Source organism: Sinohyriopsis cumingii, unplaced genomic scaffold, assembly GCF_028554795.1.
Source record: "Sinohyriopsis cumingii isolate HCF-2022 unplaced genomic scaffold, ASM2855479v2 utg001397l, whole genome shotgun sequence".
Classification (NCBI taxonomy): domain Eukaryota; kingdom Metazoa; phylum Mollusca; class Bivalvia; order Unionida; family Unionidae; genus Sinohyriopsis; species Sinohyriopsis cumingii.
The window spans coordinates 4,013,304-4,033,109 of NW_028315993.1; the positions used below are offsets into that span (position 1 = coordinate 4,013,304).

Sequence of the window (19,806 nt, forward strand, 5' to 3'; positions counted from 1 at the left end):
TTGGTGGTTCTGGTAAAACCACTCGAGCTATCGAACTATTTCAGAATTCAGATATGATTGAGCTAACACTAACACATAGACTCGCACGAGAAATGAAACAACGAATAGTACAATCATACTTATCAAAGCTTCTTCCGATGGAAGGATGATATATGAACATCTTTAATAATGGGAGAAAAATACATTCCAAGGATCATAATATGGGATGAAATGTGCACTGTATCGCTAGAAACATTAAAAATATTTCTTCATTGGTTATTAACAAGAAATACTGCCGTGATAATGTGCGGTGATCACGGTCAAACACCACCCGTAGTTGGAACATCTCCACATGATTGGCTGAAAGATTTCGTTGACCACTTCGAAGAAGTGGCTGATGATCATAGAGCACTTGATGCAACGTTGAAGGAATTTACAAAATTAATCAGACTACAACCGAATAAAATTCAGTGTGAAGTAATGCGCGAGATAATTTCAGAAACACCCATGAAAGACTTTCTACAAACGTGGCGACCAAACGATCTGATAGTTGCAAGTAGAAAGATAGTTCGTGATACACTTCAACGGGAGTTGTTTCAATTACAACGAGAAAAGTTTCCAAAGTTGCAAGTTCTGTTATGTTATCGACCAGCAGGTACGCGACGGCAAAACGCGATGCCAGGACAGGGGAACAGAATCTTGTATTGAATGATATTGTCGCAGTTTATGTTGATGTTGTTGAAGATGCTCTACGTGCTGAAAAATCCCCGTGGACGCTTGGATACGAGATGGCGATTCATTCATCTCAGGGATTAACTATTGCTGATACAGTTGTTTGGATCGTTGATGATCGTATCGAATGGTCGAACTTAGTTTATCTTGCAGTATCTCGAGTTAGAAAAATATCTCAGTTCAGACGAATCGTCATGGACTCGTCAGTGATTAGTGATGATATTGACGAATGTCAAAGCGATATAATAACAAAAAAAAAATTCTGGTTATAAACAAGGTGAGAAAAAAAACGCGATTTTGTATTTGTAATTGTTTACGTACAAATCCACGTTGAGAAGCAGTTGAATCCAGTCTGTAGATTGCAGGTCTACCTGAGGATCTTGTCACGGTGGATACCTTGTGTGTGGTAATACTCCAAATAGGATCAGTCGATCTTTTCTTACCACCTTCGAGTTCGCCGGGCTCATATAAATACCTTACAATGATATTACCTAATACTGGCTGTGCTGAAAGATCACGTTGTTGTACGGATTTTTTTGGTTTTGGTAATTGCATTAATAGGTTTTATGTTGGTCGTTCGAGTAATCTCATTATTAAACGCGGCTATCACACTTGGTAATCTTGCAACCCATTCGCGAGATCTCGTATCCTGAATAAATTCCTTCGCGTATTGATATCCAAATAACCGTTCAGCAAGTGTTCGATTAAATCGTTCAACAGTTGCCTGATCACGATGAATTCCAGTATGTCCTCGTCGTATTTTGGTATTATGTTGTTTCATTAACGATGATACTGGACCAAGAAATCCTTTGCAAGATTCAACTTGTAATAGTTGTGGCCATCGTAGACCACCTCGTTGATACATTCGTTTAAACGCATCGGCTGCTTCAGATGCTGTCTTTGTTGACAACGGCTCTGCTTCTTTATATCTACTTGCAACATCAACAACAGTTAGCGCGTATTTGTACGTTTTTCTACGTACAGTAGCATGTGGTAAAAACAGACTATCACCTTGATGAACTTCATTAGGAACACTAACATCGAAATACGCGTACTGAATTTGCTTAGGTGGAGGTAGGTAAATTTGCCATATTGCCTGTTTGGATAACCACGTTTTAGCAGTAGAGTGTTTAACCGCTGCTGCATCAACAAGTTTACTAATTGCTGCTTTTTCTTTCCAGTATCCGATTGGGGAATAATAAATCGATTCCATTTATATATTACCAGCCACTAGCGCTAATATACCTATCATCGCGGATCTTGCTAACCAATTAGCTGAACTTTCTTTGATATTTTTATTTTTTATAGAATTTAGCGCATGAATTAATTTCACATCTGCAATATGCCTATGTTGTAGATCATTGCTTTTATACGCAACATCATGAGCATGACATGCTTTATCAATAGCGTTTATTGGTTCCTCGCCTGGTTTTGGTTGATCCTGATTATCAAGCCTGATATCGAGTCGAGTACCAGGACCGCAGTAATTATATCCTGGTAGGTGTTTTTTCTCCTGGGTATTTAGCCCACGGAGTTCCCGGTAATTTTGTTAATTTTTCTGCAATATCACCTCCGCGTTGCTTCTTTTTTACTTGACTTTGACTTTGACTTTGTTTTTGGCTTTTCACCTGACTGCGTGGAGATAAATTTCAATTTCTTTGTACCACACCGCGTACACTTACCCGTAACCGCTGATCTATTTTTTTTTGTGGTAATAGTTGTTAGTGTATGCGTCGGGGTACGCGTCCTGCACTTAACACAATATAAATCCATAGATATTTTATAAAGCATGGATATAATTGATTTCTCAGCGACAAGAAAATGAGAACCTGTCAAGTACCATCCTGCGTTACCAAATTCCATCAGAATGATAATAATAGGACCATCTGGAAGTGGAAAGACGCAGTTGTTACTTAATCTTATAATGAGATGATCAACGATGTTATGATGTGCTCAAGGATTTTAATGAAAACTCGCAAATAGATAAAGATAATCATGTTATCGAGTTTATAACCGATATTGATAAAGCACCATCAGTAGATTCCATATGCGGATGTATTAATAATTTAGTTGTATACGATGATGTGATGCTGGACAAACAATCAAATCTAGCTAGGATTTTTTCTCGAGGTAGACATAAAAACACCGATGTTATTTATGTTACTCAACGATACACACAAATACCAAAAGTGATCAGAGAAATCTGTAATATTTTAGTTGTGTTTAATGGAGTTGATACACATATGTTGCGAAATATTCATCAAACTTGATGCAGCGGTGACATGGATATAATTAAATCCAGAAATTTATTTTCACGAGCGCAAGCTACTCCATATGGATTTATAACAATAAATTTGCACGATCCGAGAACAAGATATCGTATTGGACCTGATGAAATATTTGGATAAATTAATATAGCAGCAGAGGAGGCATGACCTCGAGTTGGTTCGTTTTTTGTAATATATTCGTTATTGATGAGTTTACAGATCAGGAAAACAATTTACGAAAATAAATGGTCTAACTAAGCGGAGAATCCTCAATTTGTTTAGACAATTTTTTATTCAAGCAAATGTTCAGCTCGAAAAATATTTGAGTTAGAAGCCTTATTTCGGTTTTTGGACGCTCCCCAAGTCAGTCTGTTCGCCTTCTCTGCTGCTGTTCTTCATTTAGTCGACAGTTCCTGATTATACCAGCTGGATATGCCTCATAATTCTTAATGAGAGGATGTGTCACAAATTATTTTTGTTCCATTTATATATAAAATCATTTGTTTAAATTATTATTTGTCTAAATTATTATTTTGAAAATCAAGCTAGATAAGCTTTTGCATTTCGTATGACTGTCATTATCGTCGATGATATTTTCTTTTTCATAATATCTTATGAGCTCTCTTTAGTTTTTACCATCACATTACACACACAACTGCGTGTTTCTTCTAATTCCAACTCCACACTTCAGATACGCTTTAGGTTCTAAACTACCTTCCGAGCGCTTTTTGAATGGTTCCCGCAGAATTCGTTTGTTCATTGCTTGAATCAATATATATATATATATATATATATATATATATATATATATATATATATATATATATATATATATATATATAACGCACTACGTAATGTGTTTGTGAGTGAGCTAGAACAAATTCACTGTCATAATGTTCATAAGGTTAGCTCTCTCGCTTTTTATACAAAATCTGGAAAAATGAATTCCTAAACAAGAGCTGAAAATTCGTTTGTGAAATTTCATAACTTTGTCCACTGAAATCTAATATTGGTCACAAACGTTAAAATTAGATCCGTGTAGTATCACTGTACTGAAAAGTGTAATATCACTGTCCTGAAAAGTGTAATATCACTGTACTGTAGCTTTAATTTTATGAGTTACGCTAGCAGTTAATGATGATCAATGACTTTCCATGGGATATTTGACATTGACTTATTTATTTAATGCATCTTTGACGTCTTGGTACAGTGTTGAAAGAGATTTTCAAGTAACATTTATTGGGAAATAATGCATATAGTTTGTGATTGTTTGTCTTGTAAAGGTCATGAAACGTATTTAATATGGCAACTTATAAACTGAAATAATGCACACAATCCAATATTTGTAAAGATTCGTATTCTTGATGGTTTACTGTGAAGAAATGAAATTAATGTTTGTTGTTCTTAAATGAACCTTATAAGTGACAAACGGAAATATCATGTGATCACATAAAAGGCAAAGCGGTGGATGTACCTCTCGGGCGGGTTATGAGTTACGTTATTGTACTTCATGTATCGAAGTTAAATAAATAAATGGCGTACAAAGTAAACAAAGACAATGCTTGTCCCAACTGATGAAGTTGAGTTCTCCTATATCTAACATGAAAACAATGATCTGTGATGGAAACCCTCTGTACTTAAGAATTGTGATTCAACGCAAATTCATAGACGAGAATTACAAACTGTTCTAGTAGGGCAGGCTTCTATGATTGTCGATGAGTGTGCCCATTATTCTGTTTGTAGATAAGAGGATCAAAGTAAACTTAACCTATATCTACAAAGGACGGACGGAGAGACAAATTGTATCGATATATCCTTGTTTTTGCGCAGCAGTTATGTTTGACCGTGCGTGGTATCAGTTCACTAATATGCAAGAGTGCAAATGTCATAATTTCTATTTTATGTTGATCACGGATCAAGTCAATTAAAAAAGTAGTATGTTAAAATGTAAAAGTAGAATCGCTATGCCCATTAATACTCTAAAGTATCCAACTGATACTAGTACTAAAGTACAAAGATATAGTAGAAACTCTTTGCTCAAATTTTAGAATACCACAAAGATAAACCATTTCATTGACCATCAAATCTTATTTCTAATTTCAAAACAAGTTTGTAAAGAACACTTAGTCTTAGAACATATGGCTGGTGAAATGGGACCATTAAAATGGTAGAAATTAAATGCAACAATTTATAGCGTACTTAATTAATTTTCTTCCACATGATAACACTGAAAACTGTTAATTAGCACTATTTGTTGTTAATGTTGAGCAGGACATTTGTAATGGCATTTAAACACTTTAAAACGGATTCGTCCAGGGTTTCAATTATTCGATGCATTTGTCACTCATACCGACCAATCATCAAGTGTTTTGCATCCTGCCGCCCGGTTCTCATATCAATATTTGTTGCATATTTTTATGCTATTGTATTATTATGTTCTCATTCAACTAACGGCAACCGTAAATGCTGAAATTCCTAATCTAGCAGATAATTTATATTCTTCATTAGCTTCTCCGAGGTAAATTTTTGCCTTAACTATCCATAAGAGTACCTATAGTGTATTGACTTGAAATGGTCTTTTGTTTTATTTGAAGATAACAGCTAAACCTTGTTTTAATAAGTACTATCGAAGTAAAGATGACCTTTTTTCCTAAGTTCTATATATCTCTCAGGAGGTTATCTAGGGTTGATCAGCAATTCAAACATTGTTCAGTCTGGTAGTCTATCAGACCAAATTCTCACACGAGTCTACACAATCGTAATAACTGCGAATACCACCTCTCTCCCACTCCCCTCCCATTTTCCAGTTTCAATGAAATACTTGCTAAAAATCCATGTAGTAGCAAACAGTTATGCCGAGCGTGAGGGATAACACTGTACTTTTCATATTTAGTTCAAGCATGCAGCGTGAACATCAGTGATAAGAAATAATGCTCCTGAAAGTGATGCAGATAAGCAAGTCGTTTTATCCAGTACATGTTATTGATGATGGTGAGGTGATAAATAGCGCATTTAATAAAGTATATTTACTAGTCAGGGTTAGGACAGTTAGATATAACTGAAAACATCATCTATAAAGAAATGAGCCACAGTCTAAAATGTCTTGCAAGGTCTTCACACAGAAATGAGCCACAGTCTAAAATGTATTGTAATGTCTTCCAACAGAAATGAGCCACAGTCTAAAACGTCTTGCAAGGTCTTCACACAGAAATGAGCCACAGTCTAAAATGTATTGTAAGGTCTTCAAACAGAAATGAGCCACAGCCTAAAATATCTTGTAAGGTCTTCAAACAGAAATGAGCCACAGTCTAAATTGTCTTGCTAGGTCTTCAAACAGAAATGAGCCACAGTCTAAAATGTCTTGTAAGGACTTCAAACAGAAATGAGCCACAGTCTAAAATGTATTGTAAGGTCTTCAAACAGAAATGAGCCACAGTCTAAAATGTCTTGTAATTTCTTCAAACAGAAATGAGTCACAGTCTAAAATGTATTGTAAGGTCTTCAAACATAAATGAGTCACAGTCTAAAATGTCTTGTAAAGTCTTCAAACAGAAATGAGCCACAGTCTAAAATTTATTATAAGGTCTTTAAACAGAAATGAGCCACAGTCTAAAATGTATTGAAAGGTCTTCAAACAGAAATGAGCCACAGTCTAAAATGTATTGTAAGGTCTTCAAACAGAAATGAGCCACAGTCTAAAATGTCTTGTAAGGTCTTCACACAGAAATGAGCCACAGTCTAAATTGTCTTGCTAGGTCTTCAAAAAGAAGTGAGCCACAGTCTAAAATGTCTTGTAAGGTCTTCAAAAAGAAATGAGCTACAGTCTAAATGGTTTTGTAAAGTCTTCAAATGGGAATAAGACACAGTCTAAAATGTCTTGTAAGGTCTTCAAACAGAAACCGCTCTTTAGCAGGATTATGTCTTTGTTGTAAATAATGAAAGAAGATGATTGAAAACATTGTCTTTCAGTGTTTTTCTCTACAGTGATATCACATATTAGTTGTTAGTATAACTACCCAAGTAGCGTGACCATAACTCAGACACATGACCTTCTGAGAGAGATATGGATTACTCATCAAAAATAAAGCTATCAGAACGTCGAGAGTACGTATATCAAAATAAGGTTTATTTGTTAGCTAGAAACAAAAGAATAGACCGCCAATGCACTAGGGCAATATTGGACCTCAGATAAGATCATGACAAATGTGAAGTACCTGCAAGAATATGATTTTGTTTTTGTATTTCCCGCTGACGTTAGTGGAATAAGAAAATAATAATAATACAATAACAACTAATGCATACCAAATATTTATATGAGAACTCATAAGCACCATGCGAGAAAGATTTAGCTTGGTCAGTAGGATAGACAAATATATCGAATTATTAAAACTGTGGAGGAATCCGTTCAAATTTGTTTTAAATGTCATCAAAATGCAGTGGTCATAATTAACCTCAAAAGTGTTCCTTAACATAACTTCCCATTTTTCAGTATAATATTTCGATAAAAATGAATTATCTACGCTATAAATTATTTACTTTGCATCATTTGCATGATCCCTATTGGACAGACACAATTGAAAACAACTTTTATATTTACAGTTTGATTTGAAATTAGAAATACGTTCTGATGGTTAGGTAATGTTTCATTCTTGTGATATCATTCAACTCGTGTAAATCGTTTGTCTTTAGTTTTGGTATAAGTTATATATTTTAGAGTTTTAAATACCGATTCTAAATCTCATTATAACAAACTACGATTTGAATTGACATCATTTTTGATCTGCACATAGTAGACAGGATGCTGTTGTAATGAGCAGACATCACATATCGATCGAACATAACTTGTGCGCAACAATGCAGGGATGTGTGAATACCGTCTCTCTCCTTCCCTCTGTAGGTACAAGTTAAGTTAGATTGATCATCTTATTCTCAAACCAAATAACTGGCCCATCCATCGACAGATATACCGATCTGCCCTTGTAGAACAACTTGTTATTTCGTTTTTAATATATTTCCTACAAACAACGCAAATAATATCCATCTTTTCATTTTCGGCACATCAACACACCTACATTAAATATATTCATAATATTTAAAATAAAGTTTCAGAAAGTTTGCTTTGTTTAAAAAGATTTAAGTATACAGTCTTCACATCACCGTTTCGTAATGTATCCACCTTTAAAATGAGCAAGTCAATAAACCCAGAGTTCATACATTGGGCGACGCATTGCCTTTGTTCGCTTTGTATAGACATTTGTTTATTCTGACCTTTATGACAGAAAACAACCATGTTAGTGGACGGCGGTTCTTTGCAATATCATTCACGTAGCAACTAAGTTGTCGATCGCTAAAGGCAGTTTAGAAGCTTACGTGTAAGTGATATAGCCTTTATGCAGTTCACCAGTAACAGGGTTTATTTTTATTTTTCTCACTTCCTTTGTTAGGCGACGAAGCTTCATCAGCAAAGTGAATGGTAACCGTCGCAAATGTACTGATGGAAACCTTTGAACTAACGGCCATGTCCAGCAAATACAATGTTAAATTAAACAAGATTTTATACAAGAAGAAACATAAGACCACGTGTATATGCATGTTTATTCCACGCAGATTATACACGATCAAAGCTCAGCAAACAAGTACAACCACTGAAACGAAGTTAAGAGGTATGCATATTCAAATCCTATTATACACAATAATTAGATAAAGGTGTTCATGAATAATTTAAATCGGATGCAGACGTGTAGAGACTTTACAACAGCAAATAGCAATATCTTCAACAGAAATTTCAGACACCAGTTTACAAATGAAATTAAAAAATAATGCTGATTTGATAGGGCAACTAGAATTACGATCGGAATACTCTTATGAAGAGAGCCATGCATGAATAAATAAAACAGAGCACACAAAATGCAACAGTAGAACAAGAGAAAAAATTCAAACATAGTAATTAGTATTTATTACGTTTTAAAAGTAATAATAAATTATACTACGTTATGAAAACAAAGATATAAACAATTGAATATTTCCTAATTTGAGGTTAAATGGTCAAGCATATTTTGCAGAGAATTTGTTATATCTATAAATGTTCTCACAAAGGTGCTGTTAACGTTAACATCATTCACCGTAGATGATATACAGATATGGATAGTCATGCCGATTAGCATAAATCACTGGATTCGAAGAAGTAGTGTATGAAGTTTGACTTGAACGTTATGAAAGTCTCTAGAATTAATCGCCACATTTAGTAATGGTCAATTACTTTATACAGGATATTTGACACCAAAAGTATTTATTAAGTACATTTACGATCGGGAAATCTTTGTACAATATTGCAAGAAAACTGCACGTAATGTTTAAAGGAAAATAGGGTAGAGTATTTGACTGTTTGCCTTCTAACGACGATGAAACTAAGTTTAATTTGGCAGCTTGCCAGCTAAAATAAGGCACTGAACATAGCATTTTTCCCTGACTGTGGTTGTAAGAAGTAATATTATATATTGTTTAATGCCGGATACCGTAAGGCATACACCTTTATGAAATATGCAGTTATATATTTATTTCTGTAGATACCGCAAAAACTGATCTTCCTGCATGACGCAGTATTACCATCCTAATAATTTTATTTATTATCTGGGCCATTCCGGAGTCCATGTAGAAGATATCCATTATGTCCTTGACAAAACGATTTTGTGATTTGAAGTCATGTATCACGAAACTGGTGGAGACGTCCAGAAGAAACAGAATATTTACTGGCATGATGCAGTATATAAGGTAAACGTTGATTACCTTCCAGGCTTCTTACATAAAAGTATCCCTACAGGAATGAAATCTAGTAAGAATTGCCACATCCAAATATGTAGCAAGATAATGCTCGGATACAGATAATGATGTCCACATGTTGATGATCATCCAACCAAGATATTCACTGTGATAATGTAGAAAATGCATTAAGACAATTGCTTAAGAAACAAAAATAATTGTGAGATTATATCGAGAAATTTAACAAAACGTAAACTAAGTTCAATGCAAATATGGTTTGAATATTACTTCTATGTCCTTAAAGTACTAAAATGTAAAGAAAAGTGTTAATTAGTCGCACTACCAGGGAATTGTTTACCTATATGTACAATGAGCTGTATTTGTACAATGAGCTGTATTTGTACAATGAACTGTATTTGTACATCTACTAACCTGCCTGCTCTTGTGGCATTTATGAAGAAAGAAGAATCAAAGTTCTTTATGGCTACATGACATTGACTGGCATACTAATAACTAATTTGTGATGTCATGGTAGAAAATAACACCGAAAGTCTCAATTTTTTCAATTGCATTCTGACGTTACTTACATCGTTTTAACAAACCTACAAAAGTGCATTGCTATTGTGTGAAGAGCTTCAGGTGCCGTTAGTGGAACGAGCAAATAACACTTTAGAATCAAATCGTTTCAACTATATTCTTTGACTGTGGTACTAATATAACTTACATACTTTATAATTTTAAAACTTCATATCGATACTGGTACCATATTTAGCAGACTAGTTTTTATTTTAATTTATTCGTGATTAGCATAAGTAAATGTTATGTAGTATTTACTATTTTGCATATTAGTTAACTGCTAACACATGTTTCAAACATGACTGAAAGGAAAAGATTCAGGGATGTATCGATACCATCTGTCTCTCTGTCCCTCTGTAGATATATACTAAGTTTAATTTGTTCCTACTATTCTCACACTAATTAAAGGGCAAATCCTTCGACAAACATAGAAGCCTTCTGTGCTCTAATAGTTAGTAATTCTGTTCGTAAATACGTCCACACCACCAACTCCGATAATATCCGCATTTTCCGTTTTGCTTTATCCAGCACACTTAGGATTAGTTTAATCATGATATTATCCACAAAGTTTCTCCGAATTTGAGTTGTATAACAAGACGGACTACACAGGGTTCTCATAACGGTTCATTATGTTTTCGCGTTTGAAATAGGACAAATCAACTCCCCTAAAGTTCAATTGGACGAAGTATTGTCTTCGTTTATTTGATACGCTTTTTATTTACTTAGATATTTAAATCACAATAAAACGACACTCAACCCGCCTGAGAATGTCTTTGGCTTTTATGCAATCAAGTGAGATATCAGTCTGTTATTTATAAAGTTCAAGTAAAGCACCTCTTCCGCTTATTTTTTTCTCGTTTATTTAACCATTATCAATTATAATCTTTGCAAACCATTTGTGATGTGCATTAGTTCAGCTTGTAAGATGCCACATTAAACAAGTTTCGTGACCGTTACAATGCAAACAATTACCTACACTATCTTCCCTTTAAGTACGTTTTGATGTTAAATTGCAACATTGTTCTCAACTTGCTACCCCAAACATTACAGGAGATTAAATGATCACATTTATCGTAACATAAGTATACAAACAACATAAATTATATATAGATTGGCCAACAACAAGCACATTGCTAAGAAGCAAGTTAAATACTTAATAACAAACATATTTACAATTTGCCGAAGATCAATAAACATCATGACTCACGGTCGGTTCCATTTAACAGGAAAACCAATATTATCATATATTGGGCTTGAACAATATCATATATCGGAATACATAGACTCATTTTTAACACCTTTAGCCACACGACCTCCTTCTCACCAGAGATGCCACTGAGTTTCAGACAGAATTCCGTGCCAAAGCTCTTTGGTGACATTAGATGTAAAAAGTATTATATAAATAATTATAATGGGGATAGCTTGAACGAGGTTTGAAAATGTTTAAGTCTAATTAGTACCCTATTAGATCAGGTTTGGAGACGTTGTAAATTTGTTGTTGCAACACCACTACCTAATATATATATATATATATATATATATATATATATATATATATATATATATATATATATATATATATATATATATATCATTCTTACAATTCCAGAAACGTCACATACCGTGTCACTTGTAAGAAATGTAGTAAATAGTATGTAATACAAACAAGCCTTACACAAAGAGACACATTCACGAGATATTGATTGGAAATCAATCGTAAATCAGATAAAATAAGTTGTAATCGTTGTAATATCCCAGGGCAATATATATACCATTGGTCGGTCACTCCTATGGAAATGGTGGACCAGAAAGGCAAACTTACGAAAACTTAACAAAATTGAAAACTATTGGATACAGATATTATAACACGAAAGCAACCGAAGTAGCTAAACTGGTTAGAGTAGGGTACACTAAAATTAAATATGTTCAAACAAACCAAACCGGTGATTGTTTATTGTAAATATAAAAGGTTAGGTGATCAGATTGTCAGAAGCAAACCGAAGAGGGTAATAATGCGTTTAAGTCCAGAAAGATTTAAGTTATCGCAAAATCCTGATTCTAAATGACAACTCAGAACAAAAGGATTTAGGTAAATGTATTGTCAGGTTAAAGGGTGCAGGTAATTCTTCCTAGGCCACGTTATATTCACTGTAGGCATCGACATGGAAACCTAGCCAAATCAATAACCAACAATTCTAGGCCACATTATATCCACTTTAGTCATAGACATGGAAACCTAGCCAAATCCATATTCACCATTCCTAGGCCACATTATATCCACTTTAGGCATAGACATGGAAACCTAGCCAAATCAATAACCACCAATCCTAGGCCATATATGATTCGTGTACTAGACTCCCTGACTCTAACACCTAACTACATAGGCCGGAGCCGATTGGTCCATCATGATCGTATGATCGAAGCTATTTTGATTCTTAGCGTAAGTGGAGGAGAGCAGATAGTTCTTCTTACGCCAGAGGTAATTATTGTGTTCTAATCCGAAACCCTAACCCTAAAACCTACTATAGCCAGCGCTAGGTTATTTCACTCTTTCAAGATATATAAATCTAACCAAACCCCTTTCATAACACTAAAACCTAAACATGAATGGCAAATATAAACACGGATATGATCTCCTAGGGCTTTGTACTAAGACGTACAGATGACAAACCTTAGTGAAGCCCATTACTCCTGATGACTCAAGACCCCCACGCTGTGTGTAGTAAATTGTAAAAGGGTTTTACAAAGATATTTCCATTCTAATAAATAGCATATATATTATATATATATATATATATATATATATATATATATATATATATATATATATATATGTAAATGTATCATGTAGTTCAATAACATTTTCTAAATTTAATATCAGGCAGACAATATATTTCACAAGATTTTATTTTCAAAATTAAATATCAAAGTGATTATCGATTTTGGAAGATTTACAGGACTCCACTTCAGTTTTGTCTTATTTAAATATATATTTCATAAAGATCCTGCAAATTTTCAATGACACTGTTTCAAATAAAACCAGCAAAGAAATTTATCTGCCTTTTTCTAAGTAAATGTTATAAAGCCATCAGTGCATATATAATTGTATTGACACAAAGGGTCACTCAGGCCGAAGGATGAAAAGGTTCAGCAGCGGGTTAATGAATTAAAACCTGAAGACGAGAACTTTGGTACGGGACAACCATGCACATTAACATGGTTCATCTGAGGATGAATGGCTTATAGCCTACCCTTGACTTGATACCCTACCAGATAATTTTACCAATAACAGCATACATTGTCAACGTTTTGTTGACCCTTAGCAAGCGACTGGATATATAAACTAGACCAGCATAGATATCGCTTCAGACTACTTGGTCACCTGATCGTTTGACATTCATTGGATAGTATCAGTTTCTGCAGATCTTTGTGATAAGTACAGATTTATAATGTGTCGCTTTTGCATTCATTTATAACAATATATTTATATTTCAGTTTCATATTTTTGAATATCTGTAATACTAATTTCTCCCTTTCAGATCTTTAAATATCGTCTTAAGTAGTGTTGCATTGTTCAAAGTACTATTATTTCATTTTCAGGTACTTAAATATCTTTGTAAATTGTATTGTATTATTTTATACGTTGATAATAATAAATTTATATTGCACTCTCATGTGTATGGAAATGTTTCATTTCTTTATGCCTATTTTGTGGCATTCATGTGAAAGCTGTGTACTGTTTTACCAATTTTAGATTTTGCACAAATCTTTATTTTAACCAGAATTAGTGTTATTATATTTCTAGTTCAAAATTATCTGGTCATTTCTGATTATTTATTTTTAAATTTATGTAAATTGGTATGATCCTGCTTGCCTCATCCTAGTCTTCTATTGTGCCTCTAATGTGTTTCAATTAAGGTTGTTCACATCACGATGACACATTCATATATTAATATGTGTTGTTGAATCAGACTCGTAGATGTGTTCAAGCAATGGGAGTACATATACGTGTTATATATATATATATATATATATATATATATATATATATATATATATATATATATATATATATATATATATATATATATATATATATATATATATATATATATATATATATATATATATATATATATGTATATGTATATATATATATATATATATATATATATATATATATATATATATATATATATCACTAGTTTGGGATTATTTTAAAATTCAATGAAACTCAATGTGGCTTATATTATTGTGATAATCTACATTACTAGCACATTGCCACAATTCATTATATTGGTACATCATCACATTCAACATTAGAATTCGTTCAGAACACCATCGTAATACATTGGGAACATTCTATACTTTTGGACATGTGATTGAACTTTCAGTAACATTTAGAATTTAGCTCACAATACTTTAAGTTCAATTTAAATATTTCGCAATGTATTCTAGGGAAACGCATTATTTGATGTTTGCTAAACTTGGTGTTTTTCGCTCTTTTCTGGTATTTTCTTCGTGACTATAAATACACATCACATACATTTTGGACGCCACGTACAAATATAAAGTGTTATTTTCTGACGGTTAACACTACATGGGTTCTTTCTAATGAAGCTGTCTTATTCACGATTGCCATCTTTCATCCATGGAGTTACGTAACACATGTAAGCACTCTTATTTTCTTTATATAAATCGAAGTTACAAAGTTGTTTACTAATCTTAATGTTTCAAACATCATCCTAAATTTTAATTAGTTCGGACAAATATTCATAACACAGTGCAGATAAATTTAAAATCGTCAGCGTTTTTTGTAAAATTAAATAAAGACATTGTATCCCCTCTAGAACATAATTGGAATGTTTATGAATGAACTTACAATATTTTAATTAAATCCCAGATGCTTTTAAATGGTCTATCTCATGTCTAACTGTATATATTATTCCGACTGAAATACAGTAGTCTTGAATGTACTGGTCTATCTCATGTCTAACTGTATATACTATTCCGACTGAAATACAGTAGTCTTGAATGTACTGGTCCATCTCATGTCTAACTGTATAAACTATTCCGACTGAATTACAGTAGTCTTGAATGTACTGGTCTATCTCATGTCTAACTGTATGTACTATTCCGACTGAAATACAGTAGTCTTGAATGTACTGGTCTATCTCATGTCTAACTGTATGTACTATACCGACTGAAATACAGTAGTCTTGAATGTACTGGTCTATCTCATGTCTAACTGTATGTACTATTCCGACTGAAATACAGTAGTCTTGAATGTACTGGTCTATCTCATGTCTAACTGTATGTACTATTCCGACTGAAATACAGTAGTCTTGAATGTACTGGTCTATCTCATGTATAACTGTATATACTATTCCAACTGAAATACAGTAGTTTTGAATGTACTGGTCTATCTCATGTCTAACTGTATATACTATTCCGACTGAAATACAGTAGTCTTGAATGTACTGGTCTATCTCATGTCTAACTGTATATACTATTCCGACTGAAATACAGTAGTCTTGAATGTACTGGTCTATCTCATGTCTAACTGTACGTACTATTCCGACTGAAATACAGTAGTCTTGAATGTACTGGTCTATCTCATGTTTAACTGTATATACTATTCCGACTGAAATACAGTAGTCTTGAATGTACTGGTCTATCTCATGTCTAACTGTATATACTATTCCGACTGAAATACAGTAGTCTTGAATGTACTGGTCTATCTCATGTATAACTGTATATGCTATTCCGACTGAAATACAGTAGTCTTGAATGTACTGGTTTATCTCATGTCTACCTGTATACACTATTCCGACTGAAATACAGTAGTCTTGAATGTACTGGTCTATCTCATGTCTAACTGTATATACTATTCCGACTGAAATACAGTAGTCTTGAATGTACTGGTCTATCTCATGTTTAACTGTATATACTATTCCGACTGAAATACAGTAGTCTTGAATGTACTGGTCTATCTCATGTCTAACTGTATATACTATTCCGACTGAAATACAGTAGTCTTGAATGTACTGGTCTATCTCATATATAACTGTATATGCTATTCCGACTGAAATACAGTAGTCTTGAATGTACTGGTCTATCTCATGTATAACTGTATATGCTATTCCGACTGAAATGCAGTAGTCTTGAATGTACTGGTTTATCTCATGTCTACCTGTATATACTATTCCGACTGAAATGCAGTAGTCTTGAATGTACTGGTCTATCTCATGTCTAACTGTATATATTATTCCGACTGAAATACAGTAGTCTTGAATGTACTGGTCTATCTCATGTCTAACTGTATACAATATTCCGACTGAAATACAGTAGTCTTGAATGTACTTGGCTATCTCATGTCTAACTGTATGTACTATTCCGACTGAAATACAGTTGTGTTGAATGTAATGCGTTAACAGGTTTCTTCAGTTAGTTAACTTACCTATTGTCTTGATGTACTAGAATGATTCAATTAGTTAACTTACCTATTGTCTTGATCTACGAGAATGATTCATTTAGTTAACTTACCTATTGTATTGTTATACTAGAATGATTTAATTAGTTAACTTTCCTATTGTTGTTGTTGTTGTTGTGGGGTTTAACGCCATTTTTCAGCACACGATAGGCTATGTATGGCGTCCAGTATTAATGGTGGAGGAAGAACCCGGGAAAAACCCGGGAAAAACCACCGACCCACGAGAAGCTACTGGCAAGCATTCTCACATACCCACATTGACCGAATCCTAGACTCGAACCCACGCAGAGAGAAGTGAGATGGCAGTGATCCGTAACGGAGAGCGCTTTAGACCACTCGGCCACTCAGATACTCTCACTTACCTATTGTATTGATTTACTAGAATGATTCAATTAGTTAACTTACATATTGTCTTGATGTACTAGAATGATTCAATTAGTTAACGTACCTATTGTCTTGATGTAATAGAATGATTCAATTAGTTAACGTACATATTGTCTTGATGTACTAGAATGATTCAATTAGTTAACTTACCTATTGTCTTTATGTAATAGAACGATTCAATTAGGTAACTTACCTATTGTCTTGATGTACTAGGATGATTCAATCCAGAATGTATTTTGAATAAGTCCGCAATAGTCTTTGTATGTGATAATTAAATACCAAATAACATACAAACATTTCCTTTTACACAGGTACGATCCTTAAGAACGCTAAAGTAACGCTGTTAGATTGCTGACATTGCTGTTTAAACAATAATAACTTTGCAATTTCTGCAGTTAAAGAATAAACATTAACATACAAGTGCCAGAGATGTATATGATGTAAGTATATTGACTGTACTGGAAACTAAAATTATTGTGATTTATTAACATCTCAAAATGTATAGCTATAATTATTAAACAGAGAGAGATAGAGAAAGAGAGAGATAGCGGGCTGGAGAGAGAGAGAGAGAGAGAGATAGAGAGAGATAGAGAGAGAGAGAGAGAGAGAGAGCTTGCAATTAAAATAAGTAAACATGTCATGCTTTTGTACATACACCATTCATGATGTTATATATGTATATATATAATTTATATTTTGTAGTTGACCTTTTATCTGAGCATAGTGTTGTGTTGTGGTGAGTTATACAACATTATATGGTCCTACCTTAAGTCAAGTATGTAAACTCATTTACTGCTGGGACCCGATACAATTTCACAGAATTAAATATTTAAACTAAATTTTTAAATTGCAGATATGCGCAAAATGTTTGGACTAAATCACTACTGTGTGGAATCTGATTATTTATTTAAAGACATTTAGAATTATATCATTCTGATTTATCAAGGCTAATTTTACAACAGGGCTTTTGCTATTGAAATTCTTTCGAAACAGTATAATCTGTTCAGCTTGCCAAGAACAATTATAATTACATGGGATTTAAGTAATAATATTGTAAGTGTATGTTGAAGTGAAACTTTGTATACTAGGGAATACAGATGTTGAAGCTTACTAAATTTGGTGGCATAGCTGCTTTGTGTCACTTATTTTAAGACCATACAGTCGTAACACTATCCAACTATGAATATCTTTCAAACAGTCCAATGGAAGTAAGACTAACTAGGTTTATTTAAATGTAAACCGTATTCACGCATGTATACCGCCATGTATAACCATGTATAACCACAGCCGTACTGTCTTGACAAGGTGATTATATAAACCACACTATAAATATGATTATATAACCCACACAGTCAAGGTGATTACATAAACTACTATATAAATGTGATAATATAACCCATACAGTCAAGGTGATTACATAAACCACACTATATATGTGATTATATAATCCACACAGTCAAGGTGATTACATAAACTACTATATAAATGTAATTATATAACCCATACAGTCAAGGTGATTACATAAACCACACTATATGTGTGATGGTATAACCCACACAGTCAATGTCATTACATAAACCACACTATGCATATCATTATTTAATACACACTGTCAAGATGATTACATAAACCACACTATACACGTGATGATATAACCCACACAGTCAATGTCATTACATAAACCACACTAAGCATGTCATTATTTCATACACACAGTCAAGGTGATAACATAATCCACACCATATATGTGATGGTATAACCCACACAGTCAATGTCATTACATAAACCACACTATGCATGTCATTATTTAACCCACACAGTCAAGGTGATTACATGAACCACACTATAAATGTGATTATATAACCCACACAGTCAAGGTGATTACATAAACCACACTATGCATGTCATTATATAACCCACACAGTCAATGTCATTACATAAACCACACTATGCATGTCATTATTTAATACACACAGTCAAGATGATTACATAAACCACACTATACACGTGATGATATAACCCACACAGTCAATGTCATTACATAAACCACACTATGCATGTCATTATTTCATACACACAGTCAAGGTGATTACATAAATCACACTATATATGTGATGGTATAACCCACACAGTCAATGTCATTACATAAACCACACTATGCATGTCATTATTTAACCCACACAGTCAAGGTGATTACATAAACGACACAATGCATGTCATTATATAACCCACACAGTCAAGGTGATTACATAAACCACACTATAAATGTGATTATATAACCCACACAATCAAGGTGATTACATACTATACACATAGTCACAGTAAATTTAAACGTTTCCTCAATGCCCATCTTAATAATTCAATCTGTACTGGAAATCGATAGCAGCTTTTGAGCAAAATATGTCAACAATATTTTTACATAACATTCCTTATTTATATCAAACAATTATTGCACCTCTGTTGTGATGATTGGGAATGTAAAGTATAATATCACCTCTGTTGTGATGATTGGGAATGTAATGTATAATATCACCTCTGTTGTGATGATTGTGAATGTAATGTATAATATCACCTCTGTTGTGATGATTGGGAATGTAATGTATAATATCACCTCTA

General features: G+C 33.5%; 1 long non-coding RNA gene across 2 annotated transcripts in view; it reads left to right on the forward strand.

The window, feature by feature from the left end:
- The window catches only part of LOC149772556 (uncharacterized), a 133,032-nt gene that overhangs the window by 39,359 nt on the left and 73,867 nt on the right, over window positions 1–19,806 (forward strand). The window contains exon 3 of one of the 2 annotated variants that reach the window (XR_016417676.1): window positions 17,502–17,630. This is a non-coding gene — a long non-coding RNA (uncharacterized LOC149772556). Of the gene's footprint in view, window positions 1–8,422; window positions 8,629–17,501; window positions 17,631–19,806 lie in introns of those variants that run through there. The other variant, XR_016417679.1, reaches the window with a different exon arrangement.